Source organism: Perognathus longimembris, chromosome 27, assembly GCF_023159225.1.
Source record: "Perognathus longimembris pacificus isolate PPM17 chromosome 27, ASM2315922v1, whole genome shotgun sequence".
Lineage (NCBI taxonomy): Eukaryota > Metazoa > Chordata > Mammalia > Rodentia > Heteromyidae > Perognathus > Perognathus longimembris.
In genome coordinates this window covers 580,433-606,486 of record NC_063187.1, presented here as the reverse complement: position 1 = coordinate 606,486, position 26,054 = coordinate 580,433, and the positions used below count along the sequence as shown (strand labels likewise).

Here is a 26,054-nt window from a genome sequence, read left to right as displayed (position 1 = left end):
AAAATATCATCCATGTAATGAATAATATAAACAGAAGGAAAATTTTGGCGAGTAGAAGAGAAAGCCCGCGCTACAAAGCTTTGACACAACGTGGGGCTATTCGCCATGCCTTGGGGCAGCACTAGCCAATGGTACCGTTTCATGGGTACTTTAAAATTAGTAGAGAGAACACTAAATGCAAAGCGTTTGCAATCTTGAGGAGCAAGGGGTATGGTATAAAACCAATCTTTTAAGTCAATTATAATTTTGTATGTATTTTGAGGAATTGCCATAGGAGAGGGCAAACCTGGTTGTAATGCCCCCATAAGTTCCATAGTGGCATTTACACTCATACAGGACTCCTACAGGAGTCTCCATTTACCAGATTTCTTTTTGACAACAAAAATCGGCGAATTCCATGGGGAGGTAGTAGGAGCAATGCGGCCCAAGTCCAGCTGTTCCTGCACCAGCTGTTGGGCAACAATAATCTTTTCAATTGATAGGGGCCACTGATCCACCCACACCGGAGTGTCTGATAACCATGTGATAGGATTGGCATGAGGGACAGGATGAGCAGCAGCCCCCGTTAAAAATATCCCAGCCCTTGTCTAGGAGGTCAGGGCTGAGGTTGAATGGGTTCTCTAATTCCTTGTTGATGACCTCCCAATCTTCCCGAAGGCAGTAGCCCTTGACTTAGGAGTTGACGAGTGACTGCGTCACTAGGGCTAAACAAATTAACTCCCATCTTTTCCATAATATCTCTGCCCCACAAATTTATGGGCAAATGATCTAATACATAAGGCTGTAAAGTCCCAGAATGCCCCTCACCATATCTCCAGTTAAGGATGGCACTGCTTTGTTGGGTGTCTGTGGCATGGCCAATCCCCTGTAAGGATGTAAGAGACGCAGTAAGAGGCCAGTTGGAAGGCCAATGTCTCTTGGCTATCACAGACACATCTGCTCCTGTATCTAACAGACCTCAGAAGGGCTTTTCTTGTATATAAATTGTAAGCTTGGGCCTGTCCCGTTTTATGTTTTGAACCCAAAATATGTCTGAGGACCCAAAACTCCTTTCTCCCCTAGGGTTCGTGGTGGCTGATGCACCAACTGAAATTAAAGGAACAAGGACGAGCTGAGCAATTCTTTGTCCTGCAGGGATAGAGATAACACTAGCAGGCGCTGAAGCCATGATTTTTATTTCTCCAGTATAGTCCTGATCTATCACTCCTGGAATAATATGCAGGCCTCTCAGTGCAGAGCTACTGCGGCCTAACAGTAAGCCAACGGATCCCCTCGGTAGGGGGGCCAATGACTCCTGTAGGGAAGGCCTGGACTCCCATCTCCAGAGTCAGTACTGCACTGGTGGAGGAGCAGAGGTCAAGTTCTGCACTCCCTGGCATTGCTCGGAGGATACAGGAAACTGATTGTAGCTGCGAGCTGTCGGGGGATGGGCCTGAGGTTGGGGGAAGGAGGAGCCACCCCAAAATTTCTCTGTGGGGCCAGGGGCTGGCCCCTCTGCCAGTTTCCCGAAATCGGGTGGCCAGGGTTAACAAAAGTAGATCTACAATTCTTATCCCAATGCTTCCCTTTATTACAACGGGGAATAGTTCCAGGCTTTGCTCTCCTACCCTGATTAGGGCAGAGAGCCATTAAGTGGCCCATTTGTCCGCAGGGAAAACAGCTGCCAGGAGGCCCAGCTGTGCACAGATGTCCCTTTCCTTTTTCCCCTGTGCGGGGGGTGCGCAAGAACTCAGTTACAGTCTGCCCCTGGAGCGCTGCAGCCAGCGTGAGACCCTGCATATAGGATGGACCAATGTCTGCACAAAGCCGTACATAGTCAGTTATTTCTCCCTTTCTCTTAATAGGCCTGATGGCTGCTTGGCAGGCTGCATTAGCATTCTCATATGCCAATTGTTGTACAAGGATCTTGCCGGCACCCTCATCTCGAATCAGACGGCTTGTTGCCTCCAATAATCGAGAGACAAAGTCTTGATAAGGTTCATCTGACCCCTGTCTAATTTTGGAAAGGTCTTCAGTCTTACTAGAGTTAGGGAGTCTACTCCAGGCACGTTTAGCGACAGCACTTATCTGACCATAAACATCCGGGGCATAATCTAACTGGGTCTGGGTGCTAGCATAAGCACCTTCCCCAGCGAGCTCCGCAAATGAAGCGGGCACATTATTTGCTCTGTTGGTCTCTGCTGTTGCCTGACACTGATCTACAAATTCATACTTCCATAATAAGTAATCTCCTCCACTAAGACAAGCCTTAGCTAACTGTTTCCAATCATTTGGGCATAAAGTTTTTTTTTTTTTTTTTTTTTTTGTCCAGTCCTGGGCCTTGGACTCAGGGCCTGAGCACTGTCCCTGGCTTCTTCCCGCTCAAGGCTAGCACTCTGCCACTTGAGCCACAGCGCCGCTTCTGGCCGTTTTCTGTATATGTGGTGCTGGGGAATCGAACCTAGGGCCTCGTGTATCCGAGGCAAGCACTCTTGCCACTAGGCTATATCCCCAGCCCCTGGGCATAAAGTTTTAGCAGCCAAGGAATCAAGAATGACTTGAGTAAATGGTGCTGTAGGGCCGTATTGAGCACAAGCATTCTTTAGATCACTTATTTGTTTAAATGGCAAAGGCTGGTGGACTGCTTCGTTCTTTTCAGTCCTCCTTACCGGGAATAATTGAAAACCAGAAATGTCCTCCCCTCATGAGCAGCCTGCACCAGGAAGAGTTGCAGGGCACTACGCTTAGGGGAAGGATTAGGACTTGACCCAAAAAGGAGTTCACCACTAAGAGGGCCCGGCGCCTTTAACAGCGCTGGCTGAGATGGTACTGGCGGTGAGACAATAGCAGGCGGTGGGGGTGGTGGGAAAGGATCAAAGTTTGCCAAGATTGTGGGCGGGTGCCCACAAGTTTCTAACTTTGCAGGAGCTTGTTGTCCTGGCTGAAGCTGCGACAACAGGGTTATGGTTGATTCCAGCATTTTCTCAACATGGGTTAATCTATCTACAGTAGGCTCATTGCATAATTTCTTCTCAGAGTCTGAGCCATCTGAGTCTTTCTTAATATCTAGCCCCGTGGGTTCAGATCTTGCTAATTTTCTCAGCACTTCCCGGGCAGCTGCATAAGCTCCGGGGGTTGGGTGATGTTCATCAGGCCCCTGTTCAGTTTCTCTGATTGACTGATCGAATCTAACCCGTTCATGTCTAGGATCCAAACAATCTCGGACCAGATTCCAGAGAATAAAGGAATCCACTGGGGTTTTCTCAGGGCCATTTACATCATAATACTCCTGAATCCTTTTTCCTATTTTTCGCCAAGTTTCTAAGTTAATGGTTCCTTCTTCCGGGAACCAGGGGCATGCTTCCTCAACAAAATGAAAGAAACGTTCTAACTGACTTTGGCCAATTTTCACTCCCCGGGTATGTAGAATGCCTATGAGGGCCTGCACGTATAGCATGCGGCTATTACCTTGTCCCATAATTTCTTACTCCAGACAATACTCTCTCCTCCTGCTCTCCTTCCCAAGTACTCGGACGTCCTTACCTGAGCGGGGGTCCTCCGCCTTCGATCCCAGGCTTTCAGGTTCCTGTTCCAGGCCCCAAACCTGCCGGGCCAGCCGGCAGTGAAACGGGAATCCTGACTGAGGGCGGCGAGTATTAAGGAAAAGGAAAAATAAGGCAAGAGAAAAAAGACAAGAGACAAAGATGGGTTAAGGGAGGTCTGCAGCCGCATGGTTGAACCTCCAGACTGCAGCCAAGTTTATTCCAACTCCCAGCTTATATGCAGTTTTGGAACCAGGGAATAGCATAGGATTGTTAAAATGCCAGAACATAAAGAGGCTTTGAAGTTTACAACATTTGATTGCAGTAAACACAAGACAAAGTTGATTAACATAGGAATCTACTCCAGTGGACATAGCAAGGTGCGGATATAGCAAAGCAATTCCGGATAGTGGATCTGAACAAATGTCCTTGAATCTAACACATCCTAGCGATAACAGCACAGCCAGAGGTAAGAATGAATTTAGCCGCAAGTTTGGCTGCCGACATCGTGGCGACATCCGCACGGCCAGAGGTCAGGATGAGCTTAGCTGCTAGCTCGACTCACAACAAGGAACTACACTTTCGAAGGTGGTAGGCAGAAGTATATCAGGGAATATCCCCTCTGAGAATAAGAACAGCTGTAGCTTGTTACGCTAAGTAGTACATGGAAAGGTTAATCTACTGGACACTTCTCAAAAGAATCAGCTTTGTGGTGATAGAAGATCGAAAACAGCTCTTTTAGCAACTGCATGAACGTACTGGGTAGGTAACTGTATATCAGTAAATATCTCCTCTGAGAATGAGAATAACAGTTGCTTAGTAATTAAGCACTTCTTGGAATGGTTAATGTACTGGAAAGTCCACAAAAGAATCTGCTTTTTGGTGAGGGAAGAGACATGAAAGCTCATTTATGAACTACATGAACGCACTGGGTAGGTAACTGTATATCAGTAAATATCTCCTCTTAGAATAAGAATAGCAGTAGCTTAGTAAATTAAGTACTTCTTGGCATGGGTAATGTACTGGAAACTCCTCAAAAGAATCTGCTTGGTGGTGAGGGAAGAGAGAACAAAGCTCCTTAAGACCTACATGAACATACTGCGTAGGTAACTGTATATAAGTAAATATCTCCTCTGAGAATAAGGATAGCAGTAGCTTAGTAAATTAAGTACTTCTTGGAATGGTTAATGTACTGGAAATCCCTCAAAAGAATCTGGTTTGTGCTGAGGGAAGAGAGATGAAAGCTCATTTAGGAACTACACTTACGTACGGGGTTGGCAGCTGTACATCAGGGAATACCCCTTCTAGATTAAAAACAGCTTTTGCTTGTTAAGGTAAGTAGTTCATGGAAAGGTTAATGTACTAGAAACTCCTCAAAAGAATCTGCTATTTGATGAGGGAAGAGAGATGAAATGTCATTTATTAACTACATGAATATACTGGGTAGGTAACTGTATATCAGTAAATATCTCCCCTGAGAATAAGAATAGCAGTAGCTTAGTAAATTAAATACTTCTTGGAATGGTTAATGTACCGGAAACTTTTCAAAAGGATCTGGTTTGTGGTGAGGGAAGAGAGAAAAAAGCTCATTTAGGAACTATACTTATGAAGGTGGTAGGGAGTTGTATATCAGGGAATATCCCCTCTGAGAATAAGAACAGCTGTAGCTTGTTAATGTAATTAGTTCGTGGAATGGTTAATATACTGGAAACTCCTCAAAATAAAATGGTTTTTGGTGAGGGAAGAGAGATGAAAGCTCATTTAGGAACTACAGTTACGAACAGGATTGGCAGCTGTATCTCAGGGAATATCCCTTCTAGATTAATAACAGCTGTTCCTTGTTAAGTTAAGTAGTTCATGGAAAGGTTAATGTACTGGAAATGCCTCAAAAGAATCTGCTTTGTGGTGAGGGAAGAGAGAAAAAAACGATTTTAAGAACTACATGAACATACTGGGTAGGTAACTGTATATCAGTAAATATCTCCTCTGAGAATAAGAATAGCAGTAGCTTAGTAAATTAAGTACTTCTTGGAATAGTTAATGTACTGGAAACTCCTCAAAAGAATCTCTTTGTGGTGAGAGAAGAGAGACGAAAGCTCATTTAGGAATTACACAAACATACTGGGTAGGTAACTGTATATCAGTAAATATCTCCTCTGAGAATAAGAATAGCAGCAGGTTAGTAAATTAAGTACTTCTTGGAATGGATAATGTACTGGAAACTCCTCAAAAGAATCTGCTTCGCGGTGAGGGAAGAGAGAAAAAAGCGATTTTAGGAACTACACTTACGAACGGCGTTGGCAGCTGTATATCAGTTTATATCCCTTCTGAGAATAAGAACAGCTATAGCATGGTAAGGTAATTAGTTCGTGGAAAGCTTAATGTACTGGAAACTCCTCAAAAGAATCTGGTTTGTGGTGAGGGAAGAGAGATGAAAGCTCATTTAGAAATTACACTTTCAAAAGGGGTTGGCAGCTGTATATCAGCGAATATCCCTTCTAGATTAGGAACAGCTGTTGCTTGTTAAGGTAAGTAGTTCGTGGAAAGGTTAATGTGCTGGAAAATCCTCAAAAGAATCTGCTTTGTGTTGTGGGAAGAGAGAAAAAAGCGATTTTAGGAAATACATGAACATACTGGGTAGGTAATTGTATTTCAGTAAATATCTCCTCTGAGCATAAGAATAGCAGTAGCTTAGTAAATGAAGTACTTCGTGGAATGGTTAATGTACTGGAAACTCCTCAAAAGAATCTGGTTTGTGGTGAGGGAAGAGAGATGAAAGCTCATTTAAGAACTACTGTTACGAACAGGGTTGGCAGCTGTATATCAGGGAATATCCCTTCTAGATTAGGAACAGCTGTTGCTTGTTAAGGTAAGTATTTCGTGGAAAGGATAATGTATTGGAAACGCCTCAAAAGAATCTGCTTTGTGTTGAGGGAAGAGAGAAAAAAAAGATTTTATGAACTACATGAACATACTGGGTAGGTAACTGTATATCAGTAAATCTCTCCTCTGAGAATAAGAATATCAGTAGCTTAGTAAATTAGGTAATTCTTGGAATAGTTACTGTGGTGGAAACTCCTCAAAAGAATCTGCTTTGTGGTGAGGGAAGAGAGATGAAAGCTCATTTAGGCACTACATGAAAATACTGGGTAGGTAACTTTATATCAGTAAATATCTCCTCGTAGAATAAGAATAGCAGTAGCTTAGTAAATTAAGTACTTCGTGGAATGGTTAATGTACTGTAAACTGCTCCAGAATCTGGTTTGTGGTGAGGGAAGAGAGGAAAAAGCGATTAAAGGAACTACACTTACGAATGGGGTTGGCAGGTGTATATCAGGGAATATCCCTTCTAGATTAAGAACAGCTGTTGTTTGATGAGGTAAGTAGTTCGTGGAAAGGTTAATGTGCTGGAAACTCCTCAAAAGAATCTTCTTTGTGGTGAGGGAAGAGAGAAAAAAGCGATTTTAGGAAGTACACTTACGAACGGGGTAGGCAGCTGTTTATCAGTAAATATCTCCCCTGAGAATAAGAATAGCAGTAGCTTAGTAAATTAAGTACTTCGTGGAAAGGTTAATGTAGTGGAAACTCTCAAAAGAATCTGGTTTTTGGTGAGGGAAGAGAGATGAAAGCTGATTTAGGAACTACACATCCGAACGGAGTTGGCAGCTGTATATCAGGGAATATCCCTTCTAGATTAAGAACAGCTGTTGCGTGTTAAGGGAAGTAGTTCACGGAAAGGTTAATGTACTGGTAACTCCTGAAAAGAATCTGCTTTGTGGTGAGGGAAGAGAAAAATAGCGATTTTAGGAACTACATGAACATACTTGGTAGGTGACTGTATATAAGTAAAAATCTCCTCTGAGAATAACAATAGCAGTAGCTTAGTAAATTAAGTACTTCCTGTAAAGGTTAATGTACTAGAAACTCTTCAAAATAATCTGGTTTGTGGTGAGCGAAGAGAGCAAAAAGCGATTTGAGGAACTACATGAACATACTGCTTAAGTAAATGTATATCAGTGAATATCTCCTCTGAGAATAAGCAGTAGCTTAGTAAATTAAGTACTTCTTGGAATGGTTAATGTACTGGATACTACTCAAAAGAATCTGCTTCGTGTTGGGGGAAGAGAGATAAAAGCTCATTTATGAAATACACTTACCAAGGAGGTAGGCAGTTGTATATCAGGCAATATCCCATCTGAGAATAAGAACAGCTGTAGATTGTTAAGGTAACTAGTTCTTGGAAAGGTTAATGTACTGGAAACTTCTCAAAAGTATCTGCTTTGTGTTGAGGGAAGATAGATGAAAGCTCATTTAGGAACTACACTTACGAAAGAGTTTTTCAGCTGTATATCGGAATATACTTTCTAGATTAAGAACAGCTGTTGCTTGTTTAAGTAAGTAGTTCAGGGAAAGGTTAATGTACTGGAAACTCCTCAAAAGAATATGCTTTGTGGTGAGTGAAGAGAGAAACTAGCAATTTTAGGAACTACATGAACATACTGGGTAGGTAACTGCATATCAGTAAATATCTCCTCTGAGAATAAGAATAGCAGTAGCTTAGTAAATTAAGTATTTCTTGGAATGGTTAATGTCGTGGAAAATCCTCAAAACAATCTGCTTTGTGGGGAGGGAAGAGAGATGAAAGCCCATTTAGGAACTACACATACCAAGGTGGTACGCAGCTCTATATCTGGCAATATCCCTACTAAGAATAAGAACAGCTGTAGCTTGTTAAGTTAAGTAGTTCGTGGAAAGGTTAATGTACTGGAAACTCCTCAAAAGAATCTGCTTTGTGGTGAGGGAAGAGAGAAAAAAATTCAAGTAACTACATGAACATACTGAGTAGGTAACTGAATATGAGTAAATATCTCCTCTGAGAATAAGAATAGCAGTAGCTTAGTAAATTAAGTACGTCTTGGAATGGATAATGTACTGGAAACTCCTGAAAAGAATCTGGTTTGTAGTGAGGAAAAGAGTTGAAAGCTCATTTTGTAACTAAACTTACGAACTGGGTTGAGAGCTGTATATCAGGGAATATCCCTTCTAGATTAAGAACAGCTGTTGCTTGTTAAGGTAAGTAGTTCGTGGAAATGTTAATGTATTGGAAACTCCTCAAAAGAATCTGCTTTGTGGCGAGGGAAGAGAGCAAAAAGTTATTTTAAGAACTACATGAACATACTGGGTAGGAAACTGTATATCACTAAATATCTCTTCTGAGAATAAGAATGGCAATAGCTTAGTAAATTAAGTACTTCTTGGAATGGTTAATGTACTTGAAACTCCTCAAAAGAATCTGCTTTGTGGTGAGGGAAGAGAGAAAAAAGCGATTTTAGGAACTACATGTACGTACTGGGTATGTAAATGTATATCAGTAAGTTTTTCCTCTGAGAACAAGAATAGCAGTTGTTAAGTAAATTAAGTACTTCTTGGAATGTTTAATGTACTGGAAACTCCTCAAAAGAATCTGGTTTCTGGTGAGGGAAGAGAGATGAAAGCTCATTTAGGAACTACACTTACGAATGGGGTTGGCAGCTGTATATCAGGGAATATCCCTTCTAGATTAAGAACAGCTCTTGCTTATTTTTTAAGTTTTCATTATAAAAGTGATGTACAGAGAGGTTACAGTTTATACGTTCGGCATTGGATACTTTTCTTGTACTGTTTGTTACCTTGTTCCTCATGCCCCCTCCCCCCTCCCCTTTCCCCCCTTCGTTGTTCAGTTCGCTTACACCAAACAGTTTTGCAAGAATTGCTTTTGTTGTTGTTTCTGTTATTTTTCCCCATGTCTCTCAATTTTGGTATTTCCTTTGAATTTCCTAATTCTATTACCAGTACACACTGTTTCCCATTCACTCAGATAAGATTACAGAGATAGTGTAGGTACAATCACAAGAAGGTGATACACGAACATCATCAATAGTAGAAACTACAGATACACATGGGATGATGAAAGTAGTTACAACTTTGATATAACAATCATTTTCATAAAATGGAGTTCATTTCACTTAGCATCATCTTATGTGATCATAAGGGTATAGCTATTGGGCTCTTGTGATCTTCTGCTGTGACTTGCCTAAACCTGTGCTAATTATTCCCAATAAGGGAGACCATAGAGTCCATGTTTCTTTGGGTCTGGCTCACTTCACTTAGTATAATTTTTTCCAAGTCCTTCCATTTCCTTACAAATGGGGCAATGTCATTCTTTCTGATAGAGGCATAAAATTCCATTGTGTATATGTACCTCATTTTCCTGATCCATTCATCTATGGAGGGGCATCTGGGTTGGTTCCAGATTCTCGCTATGACAAATTGCCCTGCAATGAACATTGTGCTGGTGGCTTTACTGTGATTTTTTTTTGGATAAATACCCAAAAGTGGGGTTGGTGGGTCATAGGGGAGTTCTACATTTAGCCTTCTGAGGACTCTCCATTCTGCTTGCCAGAGTGGCTGAACCAGTTTACATTCCCACAAACAATGAAGTAGGGTTGCCTTTTGGCCACATCCCCTCCAACAACTGTTATTGTTAGTTTTCTTGATATATGACATTCTTTCTGGGGTGAGATGGAATCTCAATGTTGTTTTGATTTGCATTTCCTTTATGGCCAGTGATGTAGAGCACTTTTTCATATGTCTCTTGGCCATTCTCATTTCCTCATCAGAGAAGTCTCTGTAGTTCTTTAGCCCACTCGATGAGGGGGTATTAGTTCTTTGCGGTTTTGTTTTGGAAGAAGGTAATTTTTTTAGTTCTGCATGTATTTTAGATATGAGGCCTTTGTCCGTTGAATGGCAGGTAAAGATCTTCTCCCAGTCTGTGGGCTTTCTGTTTATCTTGCAAGCTATGTCCTTTGCCGTGCAGAAGCTCTGCAGTTTGATGCAGTCCCATTTGCCCAACCGTTCTTTGATTTGTAGCCTTTCTGGGTCTTTGTTCAGGAAGTTCCGTCCTGCGCCAAGTGTTTCTCCTACTTCTTCCTTTAGTGTTTTCAGGGTGTCTGTTTTGATTTTGAGGTCTTTAATCCATTTGGAATTGATTTTGGTGCAGGGTGATATATAAGGATCTAGTTTTAGTTTGTTGCATGTGTTGAGCCAGTTTTTCCATCACAATTTGTTAAAGAGGCTATCTTTCTTCCAAACTATTGTTTTAGCCCCTTTATCAAAGATGAAGTAGGCATAGTTCTGTGGGTTCATTCCCGGGTCTTCAATTCTGTTCCATTGGTCTTCAGGCCTGTTCCGGTGCCAATACCAAGCTGTTTTTTTTACTATAGCTTTACAATACAGCTTGAAGTTGGGTATTGTAATTCCTCCAGCACAGTTCTTTCTGCTTAGGATTGTTTTTGCTATTCTAGGTCTTTTATTATTCCATATGAATTTCTGGATTGCTTCCTCTATTTCATCAAAGAATGGTGTTGGGATATTAATGGGTATTGCATTGAATTTGTAGATAGGCCTTGGCAATATTGCCATTTTGATTATATTAATCCTCCCAATCCAGGAGCATGGGAGGTTTTTCCATTTCCGTAGTTCTGACTTAATTTTGTTTTTCAAGGTTTTAATGTTCTCCTCAAGGAGGTCTTTCACTTCTTTGGTTAAGGTTATTCCTAGGTATTTTATGTTTTTGGACGCTATTGCAAAGGGGGTTGCTTTCCTGATATCAGCCTCGGTCTTCGGGTCGATAGCATACAGAAAGGCCATTGATTTTTGAGGGTTTATTTTATATCCTGCAACTTTGCCAAAGTTTTGAATCAGCTCTAGTAGTTTGGGGGTAGAGTCTATGGGATTTTTTAGGTATAGGATCATGTCATCTGTGAAGAGAGAGAGTTTAACTTCATCTTTACCAACTTGGATCCTCTTTATATTTTCTTCTTGTCTGATTGCTCTGGCTAGGAATTCAAGTACTATGTTGAAGAGCAGGGGAGAGAGTGGACATCCCTTCCTTTTTCCTGATTTTAAAGGGAATGTCTTTAGTTTTTCACCATTTAGATTTATGCTTGCTGTTGGTTTTTCATAAACTGCCTTGCTTATATTCTGGAATGTTCCCTGGAATCCCAGTTTTTCCAGGGCTTTTAGCATAAATGGGTGCTGGATTTTATCAAACGCTTTTTCCGCATCCAGAGATATAACCATGTGGTTCTTTAGCTTGCTGCGGTTGATGTGATGGATTACATTAATTTACTTGCGTATATTGAACCAACTTTGCATCCCTGGGATGAATCCAGTTTGATCGTGGTGTATGTTTTTTTGATGACCTGTTGAAGTCGATTGGCCAGAATTTTGTTGAGAATTTTTGCGTCTATGTTCATCAGGGAGATCGGTTTATAGTCCTCTTTCCGTGTTGAGTCCCTGCTTGGTTTTGGGATGAGGGTTATACTGGCTTCATAGAATGAGTCTTGAAGTGAACGTTCTCTTTCAATTTCATTGAAGAGTTTGAGAAATATTGGTGTGAGTTCTGTTTTGAAGGTCTTGTAGAATTCTACAGTGAATCCTTCTGGACCTGGGCTTTTCTTGGATGGGAGATCCTTTACTGCCGTTTCTATTTCAATAGTGGATATGGGTCTGTTTACTAGGTTTAAATCTTCATGGTTCAGTTTGGGGATATGAATTTTTTCTAGGAAATCGTCCATTTCTTCCAAGTTCTCGAATTTGTTGGCATAAAGGTTTGCAAAATAGTCCCTTATTATTTTCTGAATTTCGGTTATTTCTGTGGTGATGTTACCTGTTTTATCTCTTATCTTGTTTATTTGAGCGTGCTGCCTTTGTTGTTTGGTCAAGTTTTCCAGGGGTCTGTCTATCTTGTTGATTTTTTCAAAGAACCAACTCTTTGTTTTGTTGATTCTTTCGATGGTTTTTTTCGTCTCTAATTGATTTATTTCTGATTTGATTTTAATTATTTGCTTCCTTCTATTGACTTGGGGTTTGGCTTGTTGTTCTCTCTCAAGGAAAGTAAGGTGGTTCCTTAAATTATTGAGTTGCGGTTTCTCTAATTTGTTGATGTATGCACTCAGAGATATAAATTTTCCTCTGATTACTGCCTTTGCTGTGTCCCAAAGGAGCTGGTACTTTGTGTCCTCAACTTGGTTGAAGTCCATAAACATTTGAATTTCCGTTTTAATTTCTTCAACGACCCTCTGATGGTTCAGCAGTGTGTTGTTTAGTCTCCATGAATTTTAGCAATTTCTGGTGGCTGGTTGAGTTGAGCTCTAATTTTATTCCATTGTGGTCTGAGAGAATGCAGGGAATGGTTTTGATACTTCTGAATTTGAACAGATTTTCTTTGTGCCCTAAGATGTGATCTATTTTAGAGAATGTTCCATGTACTGCCGAAAAGAATATGTATTCTGTCCTTTCTGCGTAGAATATGCTGTAGATGTCGATTAAGTCTAGTTGGCCTATGCAATTGTTATTTCTGTGGTTTCTTTGTTCAGTTTTTGGCGTGTTGATCTGTCCAGAGGTGATAGTGGAGTGTTAAAGTCCTCAACTATCAATGTGTTTGGGTCTATGAGTGCTTTTAGAGCCAGTAGTGTTTGTTTGATGAAGTTGGGTGCTCCTGCATTTGGTGTGTAGATATTTAGAATGGTTATTTCTTCCTGTAGGAGAGATCCTTTTACTAGTATGTAGTAACCTTCTTTGTCTCTTCTTATCTTTTTTAATTTGAAGTCAATTTTTTCTGATACTAGGATTGCATCTCCAGCCTGCTTATGGGGGCCATTTGCTTGATAGATTTGTTTCCAGCCTTTCACTTTTAGAAGATGTTTACTTTTGCTGGATAGATGTGTCTCTTGGAGGCAGCAGAAAGATGGATCTTGATTTTTGATCCAAGTTATGAGCCTATGTAGTTTGATTGGAGAATTAAGTCCATTAATGTTGACAGTTAGGATTGAGAGATGATCATTTGTTCCTTTCATTACACTGTCTTGTTTAAAGGTGTGTCTTCCCATTTCTTGATCTGATGTTTACTAATTAGGGTTCATTTCTCTCTCTGTATTGGGATCTTGATTATTTTCCTTGTATAGTATATCTTTAAGGATTTTGTGTAAAGCTAGTTTGGTGGAGATATATTGTTTCAGTTTTTCCTTATTGTGGAAAACTTTTATTTGACCTTCGGCTATGAAGGAGAGTTTAGCTGGGTACAGAATTCTTGGTTGGTCGTTATTTTTATTTAGAGTTTGGTATACTTCATTCCAGGCTCTCCTTGCTTTCATGGTCTCTGCTGAGAAGTCTGGGATAATTCTGATTGTTTTCCTTTATATTTTATTGTTTTCTTTGCCCTAACAGCATTGAGTATTTTTTCCACCTGTTACTTTTTAAGGTAAGTAGTTTGTGGAAAGGTTAATGTACTGAAAACTCCTCAAATGAATCTGTTTTGTGGTAAGGGACGAGAGAAAAAAGCGATTTTAGAAACCACATGAACATACTGGGTAGGTATCTGTATATCAGTAAATATCTACTCTGAGAATAAGAGTAGCAGTAGCTTAGTAAATTAACTACGTCTTGCAATGGTTAATGTACTGGAAACTCCTCAGAAGAATCTGCTTTATGGTGAGGGTAGAAGGAAAAAAGTGATTTTTGGTATTACATGAACATACTGGGTAGGTAACTGTATATCAGTAAATATCTCCTCTGAGTATAAGAATAGCAGGAACTTAGTAAATTAAGTACATCTTGCAATGGTTAATGTACTGGACACTCCTCAAAAGAATCTGCTTTGTAGTGAGGGAAGAGAGATGAAAGGTCATTTAGGAACTACCCTTACGAACGGGGTTGGCAGCTGTATATCAGGGAATATCACTTCAAGATTAAGAACAGCTGTTGCTTGTTAAGGTATGTAGTTCGTGGAAAGGTTAAGGTACTGGAAACTCCTCAAAAGAATCTGGTTTGTGGTGAGGGAAGAGAGATAATAGCTCATTTATAAACGATATTTACCAAAGTTGTAGGCAGCTGTATATCAGGCAATATCACTTCTGAGAATAAGACCAGCTGTAGGTTTTTAATGTATGTAGTGCTGGGAAAGGTTAATGTACTGAAAACTCCTCAAAAGAATCTGTTTTGTGGTGACGGAAGAGAGAAAAAAGCGATTTTAGGAACGACATGAAAATACTGGGTAGGTAACTGTATATCAGTAAATATCTGCTCTGAGAGTAAGAATAGCAGTAGCTTTGTAAATTAAGTACTTCTTGGAATGGTTAATGTACTGGAAAATCCTCAAAAGAATCTGCTTTGTGTTAAGAGAAGAGAGAAAGAAGCGATTTTAGGAACCACATGAACATACTGGGTAGGTAAGTGTATATCAGTAAATATCTCCTCTTTGAATAAGAATAGCAGTAGCTTGGTTAATTACGTACTTCTTGGAATGGTTAATGTACTGGAAACTCCTCAAAAGAATCTGGTTTGTGGTGAGGAAAGAGAGATGAGAGGTCATTTTGGAACTACACTTACGAACAGGGTTGGCTGCTGTGTATCAGGGAATATCTCCTCTAGATTAAGAACAGCTGTTGCTTGTTAAGGTAGGTAGATTTGGAAAGTTTAATGTAATGAAAACTCCTCAAAAGCATCTGCTTGGTTTTGAGGGAAGAGAGAAAAAAGCGATTTTAGGAACTACATGAACATCCTGGGTAGGTAACGGTATATCAGTAAATATCTCCTCTGAGAATAAGAATAGCAGTAGCTTAGCAAGTTAAGTACTTCTTGTAATGGTTAATGAACTAGAAACTCCTAAAAAGAATCTGGTTTGTGGTGAGGGAAGAGAGAAAAAAGCGATTTTAGGAACTTTACTTAGGAACGGGGTTGGCAGCTGTATATCAGGGAATATCCTTTCTAGATTAAAAAGAACTGTTGCTCGTTAAGGTAAGTAGTTCGTGGAAAGGTTAATGTACTGGAAACTCCTCAATGTAATCTGCTTTATGGTGAAGGAAGAGGGAAAAAGCGATTTTATGAACTACATGAACATACTGTGTAGGTAACTGTATATCAGTAAATATCTCCTCTGAGAATAACAATAGCAGTAGATTAATAAATTAAGTACTTCTTGGAATGGTTAATGTACTGGAAACTCCTCAAACGAATCTGATTTGTGGTGAGGTAAGAGAGAAAAAAGCGATTTTAGGAACTACATGAACATACTGGGTATGTACCTTTATATCAGTAAATACATCCTCTGAGAATAAGAATAGCTGTAGCTTAGTAAATTAAATACTTCTTGGAATGGCTAATGTACTGGAAACTCCACAAAAGAATCTGGTTTGTGGGGAGGGAAGAGAGATGAAAGTTCTTTTAGGAACTACACTTACGAAAGTGGTTGGCAGCTGTATATCAGGGAATGTCCCTTATAGATTAAGAACAGCTGTTGCTTGTTAAGATAAGTACTTCATGGAAAGGTTAATGTAATGGAAACTCCTCAAAAGAATCTGGTTTTTGGTGAGGGAAGAGAGATAAAAGCTCATTTACAAACGATACTTACCAAGGTTGTAGGCAGCAGTATATCAGGAAATATCACTTCTGAGAATAAGACCAGCTGTAGCTTGTTAAGGTAAGTAGTGCTTGGAAAGGTTAATGTGCTGAAAACTCCTCAAAAGAATCTGTTTTGTGGTGAGGGAAGAAAGAAAAAAGTGATTTTAGGAACGACATGAACATACTGGGTAGGTAACTGTATATCTGTAAATATCTACTCTGAGAGTAAGAATAGCAGTAGCTTAGTAAAGTAAGTACTTCTTGGAATGGTTAATGTACTGGAAAAATCCTCAAAGAATCTGCTTTGTGGTGATGAAAGAGAGATGAAAGGTCATTTAGGAACTACCCTTACGAACGGGTTGGCTGCTGTATTTCAGGGAATATCCCTTCTAGATTAAGAACAGCTGTTGCTCGTTAAGGTAACTTGTTCGTGGAAAGGTTAATGTACTGGAAACTCCTCAATGTAATCTGCTTTATTGTGAGAGAAGAGGGAAATAAGCGATTTTATGAACTACATGAAAATACTGTGTAGGTAACTGTATATCAGTAAATATCTCCTCTGAGAATAAGAATAGCAGTATCTTAATAAATTACGTACTTCTTGGAATGGTTAATGAAATGGAAACTACTCAAAAGAATCTGATTTGTGGTGAGGTAAGAGAGAAAAAAGCGATTTTAGGAACTACATGTACATACTGAATATGTACCTGTATATCAGTAAATATCTCCTCTGAGAATAAGAATAGCAGGAGCTTAGTAAATAAAGTACTTCATGGAATGGTTAATGTACTCGAAAATTCTCAAAAGAATCTGCTTTGTTGTGAGGGAAGTGAGAAAAAAGAGATTTTAGGAACTACATGAACATACTGGGTAGGTAACTGTATATCAGTAAATATCTCCTCTTTGAATAAGAATAGCTGTAGGTTAGTAAACTAAGTACTTCTTGGAACGGTTAATGTACTGGAAAATTCTCAAAACAATCTGGTTTGTGGTGAGGAAAGAGACATGAAAGGTCATTTAGGAACTACCCTTACAAACAGGGTTGGCTGCTGTATATCAGGGAAGATCCCTTCTAGATTAAGAACAGCTGTAACTTGTTAAGGTAAGTAGTTTTTGGAAAGTTTAATGTACTGAAAACTCCTCAAAAGTATCTGCATGGTGGTGAGGGAAGAGAGAAAAATGCGATTTCAGGAACTACATGAACATATTGGTTAGGTAACGATATATCAGTAAATGTCTCCTCTGAGAATAAGAATAGCAGTAGCTTAGTAAATGAAGTACTTCTTGTAACGGTTAATGTACTGGAAACTCCTAGAAAGATTCTGGTTCGTGGTGAGGAAAGAGAGAAAAAAGCGATTTTAGGAACTATACTTACGAACGGGGTTGGCAGCTGTAGATCAGGGAATTTCGTTCCTAGATTAGGAACAGCTGTTGCTCGTTAAGGTAAGTAGGTCGTCGAAAGGTTAATGTACTAGCATCTACTCAATGTAATCTGCTTTATGGTGAGGGAAGAGGGAAGTAAGCGATTTTATGAACTACATGAACATACTGGGTAGGTAACTGTATTTCAGTAAATATCTACTCTGAGAGTAAGAATAGCAGTAGCTTAGAAAATTAAATAATTTTTGGAATGGTTAATGTACTGGAATATCCTCAAAAGAATCTGCTTTGTGGTGAGGGAAGAGAGAAAAAAGCGATTTTAGGAACTACATGAACATACTGGGTAGGTAATTGTATATCAGTAAATATCTCCTCTGAGCATGAGAATAGCAGTAGCTTTGTAAATTAAGTACTTCAAGAAATGGTTAATGTACTGGAAACGCCTCAAAAGAATCTGGTATGTGGTGAGGGAAGAGAGAAAAAAGCTATTTTAGGAACTACATGAACATACTATTTATGTATCTGTATATCAGTAAATATCTCCTCGGAGAATAAGAATAGCAGTAGCTTAGTAAATTGAGTACTTCTTGGAATGGATAATGTAATCTCCTCAAAAGAATCTGATTTGTGGTGAGGGAAGAGAGATGTAAGCTCATTTAGAAACTACACTAAGGAACGGGGTTGGCATCTGTATATCATGGAATATCACTTCTAGATTAAGAACAGCTGTTGCTTGTTAAGGTAAGTAGGTTTGGGAAAGTTTAATGTACTGAAAACTCCTCAAAAGCATCTGCTATCTGGTGAGGGAAGAGGGAGAAAAGCGATTTTAGGAACTACATGTACATCCTGGGTAGGTAACGGTATATCAGTATATTTATCCTCTTAGAATAAGAATAGCAGTAGCTTAGTAAATTAAGTACTACTTAAAATGGTTAATGTCCTGGAAACTCCTCAAAGGAATCTGCTTGGTGGTCAGAGAAGAGAGATAAAAGCGATTTTAGAAACTATATGAACATACTGGGTAGGTAACTGTATATCAGTAAATATCTCCTCTGAGAAAAAAAATAGCAGTACTTAGTAAATTAAGTAGTTCTTGGAATGGTTAATGTACTGGAAACTCCTCAAATTAGTCTGGATTGTGGTGAGGGAAGAGCGAAAAAAGCGATTTTAGGAACTACCTGAACATACTAGGTAGGTAACTGTATATCAATAAATATCCCCTCTGAGAATAAGAATTGCAGTAGCTTAGTAAATTAAGTATTTCTTGGAATGGTTAATGTACTGTAAACTCCGCAAAAGAATCTGGTTTGTTTTCAGGGAAGAGAGATGAAAGCTCATTTAGGAACTACACTTACGAACGGGGTTGGCAGCAGTATATCAGGGAATGTCTCTTCTAGATTAAGAACAGCTGTTGCTTTTTAAGGTAAGTAGCTCTTGGAGAAGTTGATGTCATGGAAACTCCTCAAAAGAAACTGCTTTGTGCTGAGTGAAGATAGATGAAAGCTCATTTTTGAACTACACTTACCAAGGTGGTAGGTAGCTGTATATCAGGCAATAGCCCTCCTGAGAATAAGAGCAGCTGTAGCTTCTTAGGGTAAGAAGTTCGTGGAAAGGTTAATGTATTGGAAACTCCTCAAAAGAATCTGCTTTGTGGTGAGAGAAGAGAGGAAAAAGCGATTTTAGAACTACAAGAACATACTGGGTAGGTAACTGTATATCAGTAAATATCTACTCTGAGAGTAAGAATAGCAGTAGCTTAGTAAATTAAGTACTTCTTGGAATGGTTAGTGTACTGAAAAATCCTCAAACGAATCTTCGTTGTGGTGAGGAAAGAGAGAAAAAAGCGATTTTAGGGACTACATGAACATACTGGGTAGGTAACTGCATATCAGTAAATATCTCCTCTTTGAAAAAGAATAGCAGTAGCTTAGTAAGTTAAGTACTTATTGGAATGGTTGATGTACTGGAAACTCCTCAAAAGAATCTGGTTTGTGGTGAGGAAAGAGAGATGAAAGGTCATTTAGGAACTACACTTATGAACGTCGTTGGCTGGTGTATATCAGGGAATATCCCTTCTAGATTAAGAACAGCTGTTGCTTGTTAAGGTAAGCAGTTTTTGGAAAGTTTAATGTACTGAAAACTCCTCAAAGCATCTGCTAGCTGGTGAGGGAAGTGAGAAAAAAAGCGATTTTAGGAACTATATGAACATCCTGGATAGGTAATGGTATAGCAGTAAATATCTCCTCTGAGAATAAGAATAGCAGTAGTTTCGTAAATTAAGTACTTCTTGTAACGATTAATGTACTATAAACTCCTAAAAAGAATCTCGTTTGTGATGAGGGAAGAGAGAAAAAGCGATTTTAGGAACTATATTTATGAACTGGGTTGGCAGCTGTATATCAGGGAATATCCCTTCTAGATTAAGAACAGCTGTTGCTTGTTAAGGTATGTAGTTCGTGGAAAGGTTAATGTACTGGAAATTCCTAAATGCAATCTGCTTTATAGTGAGGGAAGAGGGAAAAAAGCGATTTTAGAAACTAAATGAACATACTGGGTAGGTAACTGTATATCAGTAAATATCTACTCTTAGAATAAGAATAGCAATAGCTTAGTAAATTAAGTACTACTTAGAATGGTTAATATACTGGAAACTCCTCAAAAGAATCTGCTTGTTGGTCAGGGAAGAGAGGTAAAAGCGATTATATGAAGTATATGAACATACTGGGTATGTAACTCTATATCAGTAGATATCTCCTCTGAGAATTAGAATAGCAGTAGCTTAGTAAAATAAGTACTTCTTGGAATGGTTAATGTACCTGCAACTCCTCAAAAGAATCTGCTTTGTGGTGAGGGAAGAGAGATGAAAGCTCCTTTAGGAACTACACTTACGAACGGGGTTGGCAGCTGTATATCAGGGAATATTCCTTCTAGATGTAGATCAGCTGTTGCTTGTTAAGGTAAGTAGTTCGTTTAAAGGTTAATGTACTGGAAACTTCTCAGAAGAATCTGCTTCGTAGTGAGGGAATAGAGAAAAAAGCGAATTTATGAACTATATGAACATACTGGGTAGGTGACTGTATATCAATAAATATCCCCTCTGAAAATAAGAATGGCAGTAGCTTAGTAAATTAAGTACTTCTTGGAATGTTTAATGTACTGGAAACTCAGCAAAAGAATCTGGTTTGTGGTGAGGGAAGAGAGATGAAAGCTCATTTAGGAAGTACACTTACGAACGGGGTTGGCAGCAGTATATCAGGGAAGATCCTTTGTAGATTAATAACAGCTGTTGCTTGTTAAGGTATGTAGTAGGTGGAAAGGTTAATGTACTGGAGACTCCTCAAAATAATCTGCTTTGTGGTGAGGGAAGAGAGAAAAAAGCGATTTTAGGAACTACATGAGCATACTGGGTAGTTAACTGTATATCAGTAAATATCTCATCTGAGAATAAGAATCGCAGTAGCTTAGTAAAGTAAGTACTTTGTGGAAAGGTTAACGGACTGGAAACTCCTCAAAAGAATCTGGTTTGTGGTGAGAGAAGAGAGAAACAAGCGATTTTAGGGATTACATGAACATAGTTGGTAGGTAACTGTATATCAGTAAATTTATCCTCAGAGAATAAAAATAGCAGCAGGTTAGTAAATTAAGTACTTCTTGGAATGGTTAATGTACTGGAAACTCCTCAAAAGAAGCTGCTTTGTGGTGAGGGAATAATGAAAAAAGCGACTTTAGGAAGTACATGAACATACTGGGTAGGTAACAGTGTATCAGTAAATATCTCCTCTGAGAGTAAGAATAGCAGTAACTTAGTAGATTAAGTACTTTTTGGAATGGTTAATGTACTGGAAACTCCTCAAAAGAATCTGCTTTGGGGTGAGGGAACAGAGAAAAAAGCGATTTTAGGAACTACATGAACATACTGGGTAGGTAACTGTATATCAGTAAATACCTCCTCTGAGAATAAGAATAGAAGAAGCTTAGTAAATTAAGTACTTCTTGGAATGGTTAATGTACTGGAAACTCCTCAAAAGAATCTGGTTTGTGGTGAGGGAAGAGAGAGGAAAGCTCATTTATGAACTACCCTTACGAACGGAGTTGGCAGCTGTATATCAGGGAATATCCCTAGTAGAACAGCTGTTGCTCGATAAGGTAAATACTTTCTTGAAATGTTAGTGTACTGGAAACTACTCTAAAGAATCTGCTTTGTCTTGAAGGAAGATGGAAAAAAGCGATTTTAGGAACTAAGTGAACATAATGGGTAGGTAACTCAATATCACTATATATCTCCTCTGAGTTTAAAAATAGCAGTAGCTTAGTAAATTAAGTACTTCTTGGAATGGTTAATATACGGGAAACTCCTCAATAGTTTCTCGATTGTGGTGAGGGAAGAGAGATGAAAGCTCATTTATGAACTACAATTACGAACTTGGTTCGCAGCTCTATATCAGGGAATATCCCTCTAGATTTAGAACAGCTATTGCTTGTTAAGGTACGTAGTTCATGGAAAGGATTATGTACTGGAAACTCCTCAAAAGAATCAGCTTTGTGGCGAGGGAAGAGTGAAAAACTCGATTTTAGGAAATACATGAACATACTGGGTAGGTAACTGTATATCAGTAAATATCTCCTCTGAGAATAAGAATAGCAGTAGCTTAGTAAATTAAGTATTTCTTGGAATGATTAATGTACTGGAAACTCCTCAAAAGAATCTGCTTTGTGGTGAGGGAAGAGAGAAGAAAGCTCATTTAAGAACTACAATTACCTAGGTGGTAGGCAGCTGTATATCAGTCAATACCTCTTCTGAGACAAAGAACAGCTGTAGCTTATTAAGGTAAGTAGTTCCTGGAAAGGTTAATGTATTAGAAACTGCTCAAAATAATCTGGTTTGTGGTAAGGGAAGAGAGACAAAAGCGATTTTAAGAACTACATGAACATACTGGGTAGATAACTGTATGTCAATAAATATCTCCTCTGAGAAATAAGAGTAGCAGTAGCGTAGTAACGTAAGTACTTGGAATGGTTAATGTACTAGAAACTCCTAAAAGAATATGCCTCTGGTGAGGGAAGAGAGAAATATGCGATTTTTGGGAGTATATGAACATACTGAGTAGGTAAATGTGTATCAGTAAATATCTCCTCTGAGAATAAGAATAGCAGTATCTTAGTAAACTAAGTACTTCGTGTAAAGGTTAATGTACTGGAAACTCCTCAAAAGAATCTTCTTTGTGGTGAGGGAAGAGAGAAAAATGCGATTTTAGGCACTACTTGTACATACTGGAAAGGTAACTGTATATCAGTAAATATCTCCTCTGAGAATAAGAATAGCATAGCTTACTATATTAAGTACTCCTTGGAATGGTTAATATACTGGAAACTCCTCAAAAGAATCTGCTTTGTGGTGAGGGAAGAGATAAAAGGTCATTTAGGAACTACACTTCCGAACCGGCTTGCCAGCTGTATAACAGGGATTATGCCTTCTATATTCAGAACAGCTCTTGCATGTTAAGGTAAGTAGTTCGTGCAAAGGTTAATGTACTGGAAACTCCTCAAAAGAATATGCTTTTTGGTGAGGGAAGAGAGATAAAAGCTCTATTAAGAACTATATGAACATACTAGGTAGGTAACTGTATATCAGTAAATATCTCCTCTGAGAAGAAGAACAGCAGTAGCTTAGTAAATTAAGTATTTCTTGGAATGGTTAATGTACTGGAAACACCTCGAAAGAATCAGCTTGCCAGTGTGGCTGGCAAAAGTTCCCATCATTACCATGAGGATGGTCACTGGGGCCAGAGAGCGCTATGGTTTCCTCTAGCCCCTCCTGCATTTTGGGCATACACAGAAGTTTCCAAGGCTAGTGCCTCCAGGGTTCAGGCCTGTGTTAGGGTGACGGCTGTGAATGGCAAATTCCCAATTGGTGATCTCAGCAAGAGATATTATTCTGTCAAAAGACACTTTTGAAAAGGTCAGGCAAAGTATTGACAAGTTCTCAGAGCTTGTTGGCATGAATGGCATAGAACACACCCTGGGCATAAGCCAGGAACGGTTCCTTTTGGAGCATAAACCCAATTGTAAAGTGAACAGGTAAGGAGAAATGACTGAAAGAAGTGTTTAATGATAGAAAACTGGTTTGGCATAGCCAGTCATATATCTTGATTTCCCGGCTCTGATCCATTTTGAAAGGGTGAAACAAGGCAGCTCCCTTTAGGATAATATGACACAATTCTCCTCTCACTCCACTCCACCTTTCCGTCTCCTGGACTGGCTAAGTCCCAGGAATTTCAACATTTGTGGCTGGAATTGCATTTTCCCATCCGTGTTTGAACTCGGGGCCTGAGCACTGTCCCTGAGCACTTTTGTTTAAAGCTAGTGCTCTACCACTTGAGTCACGGTGCTGCTTCAGCCTTTTGCTCGTTCTCTGTGGTTGAGCTCTCAATCTGGCTCTTTGCTGTTTAACTGGGAGGTGGGATTGTGGAGAGATTTTTTTCCTTTTGCCTGGGCTGGCTTTGAACTATCCAGGGAGTCGTAGTCATACATGCACTTTTTTTTATCTCCAATTGAGCAACAAGGAAAAAACAACAGAGATAATCCATTTGTAACTCGTTGAGACTGACCAAAAACTGCTTGTTAAGGTTTTGCTATAACAGTTAGAGAACATGAGATTTATATGCCATCAACTTGAATCACGCCATTTAACCCCACTGGGAAGTGAAAGAGAATACAGATAAATGATAACCAAGGGCAAAGTGTTATAGCAGTGTGGAATCCTCAGTCTCGGCAGTGGCTGCGTCCCTCATCCCCATTTAGCAAGTTCCATGCCATGCGATGGAGAAATCTAGGCAAGGCTGCAGTGGCATCTCTGGATAGACTGTCACATCTCGCTCTGGGTTGCCTGCAAAATTTCTATATAGATTGGTTAGGGTGTTTAAAAATTTTTTCCAGCACTTCTGGCTCTGGTACATTGATGCCCTTCTGGTTTAAGCAGGGCGAAAAGACTTTCTTAATCACAAAATTCACTTGGCTAGCTCTGTGACCACTAACATAACTATGGTGATTTAACCTGGAGTAACTGTTAGGATGGGACTATTCACATCCTCACAAGGCTCATAAATCATTCGAGCAGCTTCCAATGGGAGAGAGAGGAAAGGATCGTTAGTAGTGAAACCAGGCAGTTTGGGAACAGACTGTGGTGGCAGCTTCCTGTACCCACGGGCTGCCACCGTCCATGCGGCTAGCACATCTGTCCACCTGTATCCTATAAAGCAATATATTAATCCTGGGTCAGGAAAGTTGAGGTTAATAGTCACATTTGTATGAAGCAATCCCAATTCCTTGATCTTGAGAGTTTATGAGAACACAGGAGAGAAAAATGGGAAGGTAAAATCTTAATTTATGCCAAAGAGTTAAGACTAGATGCACACTTAACTTTTAACACACTGAATATAAAATAACACACTGGTTTTCTACCATTGTAATTTTACCACATGTTGCATATTTGAACCTTATGGAATTTTTTTTATAGACACCTTTGTTTGCATCGAACATTGGGCTGAAAACCCATTTGTCTTGCTTTAAATCTTACCAACAACCACACACGCGCGCGCGCACACACACACACACAAATACCTGAGCGCTCTTAAAATTGCTTTGATTGGCCATTTAAATTTTCTGGAATTCCAGCTGCAAATGGTATTAATTTGCCCATAATAGAACCACGTGGTTGAATAAAAAAACAAAAAGGAAACCTCTATGAATTACATACTCCCAACATGACAATTTTTAAATCACAGTGGACAAGCAAACCCTTTTATCCATTCAGAAAAACTCTGGTTGATTTTGTATCTTTGAACTGGTAAACATGGAAGTTCAATCAAATTACCTATTGCCCTATCAAAACTTTGTTTTTCCCTTTGATATTTTGTTTTGGTTCCCAATTTGAAGCTTTCCCTGGCTTTAACCCCGCCTGCAGCCATAAGACACAGAGAGAAAACATGCAGGCAAGCAGGCAGGGTGCTAGCCCCTCCCATCAGTTATCACAATCGCTGGAGGCTTGTTAAGTCCGAGTCCCCACCCATCCCAGGGGAGTCTGGCACGCCCCTCACCTGGGGGGAATGGGTGGGACGCCGCCTTCAATATGGGAGACCCCATTGCTCTACACGTGTGTGTTCAGTCAGAGAAATCAGGATTCATCCAACTCACCCGAATTTCTGAGCTTAACGACCATCAGCGGGCACAAAGCAGTTTCCGCCCCAAACCACGGTCGCTGGGCTGCAGCAGGTACAGCCACTCCGGGCTGCTGCCGCTGCTGCTGCCACCCACTGGCCCTGCAGAGCCTAGACTGCATGCCACGCCTAGCCCGCAACATGACTTCCCAGCGCTGTTTCCCAGGGGCGAAGCCCCACTCAACGCTGCCCACTGTGTCCATTGACCAGCGAGAGAAAACTTAACATTAACTCCTTTAACATTAACTCCTCTTTTTTTATTTTATTTTAACTCCATCCGCAGGCTGGGGCCGCAGGCAGGCTGCTGGATCTGACCAGCCACTATAAGCACCTCAACCTGGTCAAAAAGCAGTGATCTCCTGAAAGCTCTGCCGCCGCCATGCCGCGTTTTCCCACGTGGCGGAATCGCGCTCCTGCCGCGCCGTGCTCAGCCCGCCACGCTCAGCTGTCCAAACACTACCCCACTAGACGCCTGGTGCCGCCCGTGGCCACGTGG

General features: G+C 39.9%; 1 pseudogene; it reads right to left on the bottom strand.

The window, feature by feature from the left end:
- LOC125342726 overlaps positions 1-25,761 on the bottom strand; it is a 67,081-nt pseudogene extending 41,320 nt beyond the window's left edge.
- Between the last annotated feature and the right edge of the window lie 293 nt (positions 25,762-26,054).